This window comes from Solenopsis invicta, chromosome 8 (assembly GCF_016802725.1).
Source record: "Solenopsis invicta isolate M01_SB chromosome 8, UNIL_Sinv_3.0, whole genome shotgun sequence".
NCBI classification, from domain to species: domain Eukaryota; kingdom Metazoa; phylum Arthropoda; class Insecta; order Hymenoptera; family Formicidae; genus Solenopsis; species Solenopsis invicta.
Genome location: NC_052671.1, coordinates 14,872,643 through 14,876,783, shown reverse-complemented (window position 1 = coordinate 14,876,783; position 4,141 = coordinate 14,872,643). Strand labels below are relative to the sequence as shown.

Here is a 4,141-nt window from a genome sequence, read left to right as displayed (position 1 = left end):
TCAAAGTGCTGAGTTATGAGTTAAGAACAGTAGCGCAATGCTTATCGTGATCGATCGAGACACGTTATTCGTATTATTATACGCGCTTAATTGTGCGTGCAGATGCTTCGTTATCAAAACCATTTTCTTTTTCTTACAAACGACGCAACGCGTTTGATAATGATGGAGCTTGCCGGGGAATATAAATTGACGCGAGATAAACGCTATCTCCGAAACCGGATATCCGTTCTTGTTTTGTGTCTATTTCTCGAACAGCGCGCATTGTAACATCTCTTCAGGCGGCGCGAGCAACTTTAAAGTGAGAACCGCTGCGTCGCGGACGAATTAACGGTCGCGAGGTTGGCACTAATATAAGGGCTTTGATAACCATCTTAAATTATCGATCCGATTGTTTATACGCCGGCGCAATTCTATTTAATGTCGTTCGTTTGCGTATCTCGTTCGCCGCACTTACCTACCATCACCGTATCCTTGTATCTACAAAGCTACGCGCGAACACGCGGCGGTGGGTATTAAATTTATTGTCCCGCTCACAGTTTCAGGCTGACTGATTCAGCAACTAATAGCAAGAGATTTAAGTTCTGATTTATCCGAACGGAAATCGACGAGAGCACATTACGATTAAATTTTCTCTATTGTGAAACAAGGGTGACGCCTTTTCTTAATAATTTCTATCTATAATTTCCTTACATATTCCTTATAAATTCGTAATTCTATATTCATATATATCTATCTAATAGTTTCTTTTTCATACAAATATGCATATTAATAATATAAACAATTTGATTTAAAAAAATACTTCTGCAAATATTATAATGGCTAATTTTATTTAAGAGAATAGTAAATACAAATTTGAAATTATGATAATAATACCATGATTTTAATATTACAATGTATACTAATTCGACATAACATTTATTTACTTATTCAATTTTTTTGCAATTTTTTATATCTATTAGTTGTTCTTCGCCATTTGTATAAATTTATTATATCATTTATGTTTTTCAATAAATAGTTGAAATAACAATTTGTAACTTAGCAAATTTTGTTTGTTAAATACATTCAGATTATTTAAATTAAAATTTGGACTTTTAAATTACATTAAGTTACATAATTACCAAAATTGTTCTAACTTACTTAAAGATTATATAACTGAATTGCTTTAATTACAATACTGATGTTGCATGAGATAAATGAATGAATGCGTCGATAAAAAAATTTAAATAATAATTTATAAGATAATAAATTCAATTAAGAAAATGATTAATAAACTATAAATTATAACTACATGTTTATAAAAAAATCAATTTGTAAAATTGCCTTACGTTGCATAATAATGCAAAGCGTATAATTACGTTTGTGTAATTCGTCAATAACTTTTTTTTGCGCATTTTAGTCGATTTATAAAACTGGAGTCACAGTTGCTTCTTTTAGTTATAGTTGCTTCTGGTGCTTGATCCATTAAAGTTTTTCAAATTTAGACTAAATTCATGTTTCCATTGTCCTTATTGTCCTAATTGAAAACCTATACATACATATAAAACGATTAAGAACCATTTACGCAATGTGTACATTACCTTTAAATTTTTAAAGGTAACTTATTTTTAACTTATTTTTTATTTTTCTCCAATTCTAAGAATTAGAAAAAGTAAAAAGTAAGTTAAATGTAGAATTTTAAATTGCATTAGTTTAAACGGACCTAGAGGTAGTAGCATTGCAAAGTAAGGAAGTAGCATTGCGTTTCAAAATTATATCTCTTTTGTATTTATTATTTATTTATTAAAAAGAAATTTGAATTTGTATTATCTACATATAAAAAAAAATCGAATATTCATTGTGCAAATACTTCAAAATGCGTTCTCTTATTCATGAGAGACAATAAATTGAAATTATTAGTTTTGAGTATAAATTTTGAAACGGGAAACCATTATTTGACTCAAATTACAATATAAATTTATGCAAAACATGTCACAAATATTTATAAACATTACATTTAAATATTACATTATATTATCTGTATGAATCTCTATAGTTAATTAATAGTACTAAATAGTTAATTCTTAGTGTGTTCTAATTCTTAATGTTAATTCTAATGTTTTACATTTAAATTTATAAATATATGTAAATGATTCAAAAGATGATAGATCAATATCCGTTATATTTATAACTTTTATCTTTTTTTAACTGCCACTTGGAAGCTAATACCAATGGACTATTGGCGCTTATACTTACGTCCTAGGATCTTATTATCGATGGTTGTCCCATTATATCCACATGGTTTTTTTTTACGTACACAAGTTCTTAAATATTTATTTATTTTAATCATGATGCAACAAGCGGTTTCTTAAGTAATTCATTCCTCAAAATACATAGGGTAGCAACACGTAAATGCATCTCGTCAAATAATTTTTCACGTCAAATGTGGAAAATTGTGACAACCAAGTATCTTTTGTTTTGCATTTTGTGTACTATTTCTTGATGCATTTTGTTCAGATGTACCTCTAAACTTGTTGTTTTTTACAACAAAAATGGTTAGAACAAATTTTACATTTTGCAAGAGGCCAAACATACTTCTGGTGTAAAATTTTTTTTTCCCGTTCTACTGGTTTGAAATGCAGCCGTACCAAGCTATCAAATTTTTTCCATATAAATACGTTATTTGTCAACCTATAATAGTAATTAAAATTATAATATTAGACTTTACATATAATACTTGATTATTATACAAAAACTTAGATTTATATTATTTTAATATTGCAAATTCTAGCGTCGAGGAGCATGTGCAATTTGTAAGTTAAAGCAATCCATCAATATTTCAAATATAAAAATTTTCCTCATTTAGTAAATATTTAAATAACAAAATAATATATTGACACATTGTTTGATTTGAGTATAAATTTAATTAAATAATCTAATTACTTGAATATTTAAACATTTACAAAGCACTATATTTGTCAAATATGTAGAATGTCAAAATAGTTATCTAGACTTTATATTCTCGGACATGAACAATTACTAATTATACATTCTAATTCTCTTTTAATGTTAAGCGTATATCTAAATATATTTGAGTGGCATAAAGAAATATCGTTCATATTTGCAAGATTTAAAGATAACTTGTTTGATTTTCTGTAACTTACGGTTTTACACTGTATGTTTGATCATCAGCGTTTGCGTTGTTTTCTGAAAATAGAATTATTTTGGTATCATTACATTTCATTATATAAATATTAATTCTTTGTGTACATGTATAAGTCTATGAATATTTACTTACTTGTATAAAAACGGGTATTCCAGTACTTTCTTAAAAGAGAGTTGTGTACTCGAAAAATACCTTTATATTTTAATTACGGGCAATGCATGTTATTTTTAAAAATTTACTTAGACAAAAAATACGTATTCTGTACACTGTGGCATTTTTTTAAAAACTTTTTCCTTATTTCTTTACTTATTATTTTTAAATGGTTAAGAATTAGGTGCCTCGCCAAATATCTTATGTATCGATAGTGATAGCGCGCTCTACAAATTTTGCATCTTACAAACGGCGATTTTTCCGGTAAGAAATATTGCCATGTAAGCTCGTTTCCACACGATACTACGATATTTTCTATTTTCATTATATTTGTAATTATTTTATACACTGTAAGTTTTTATTCTTATTCACCGCAATAATTTTCAATACACAATTAAACTTTTAAATATTATTTTGTATATTACAATACAGTCACAATAAATTATAATAATAACTGCGATGTCGGGACTTCCTCACTCTATCGAAGAACGTGCGATACTGAACACTGCGAAGAAATATTCGGCAAAGGTCGATGAGGAACGTGTTGGTATTTCCTAGAACGTAAATATAAATATATAATTTGAATGTAACAGTTAAATTGTACCAAACAAAGCACGATCGTGCCATTTGTCATTCCTCATAGGATGTATAGAGTATTATCGCGAAAACTGCAAAAATAACGGTTATTACGGAGGATAAAACAAAAACAAAAAATTTAACAATATTTAACTCTGTTACAATGATTTTGAATATTACAGCTGATACATATATTACATTACAATTTTAATTATTCTATTATAATTTTGTTATAAATTAATAAGAACGAACCAGGTCAATATAGAGCAATCA

General features: G+C 27.7%; 1 long non-coding RNA gene across 1 annotated transcript; it reads right to left on the bottom strand.

Moving 5' to 3' along the window:
* Positions 1-1,497: 1,497 nt before the first annotated feature.
* On the bottom strand, positions 1,498-3,866 carry LOC105198134. The gene is made up of 4 exons (XR_850857.3): positions 3,275-3,866; positions 3,141-3,183; positions 2,233-2,667; positions 1,498-1,525 (listed from the first exon to the last, which is right to left on the bottom strand). It is a non-coding gene; the product is annotated as an uncharacterized LOC105198134 (long non-coding RNA).
* Positions 3,867-4,141: the final 275 nt, after the last annotated feature.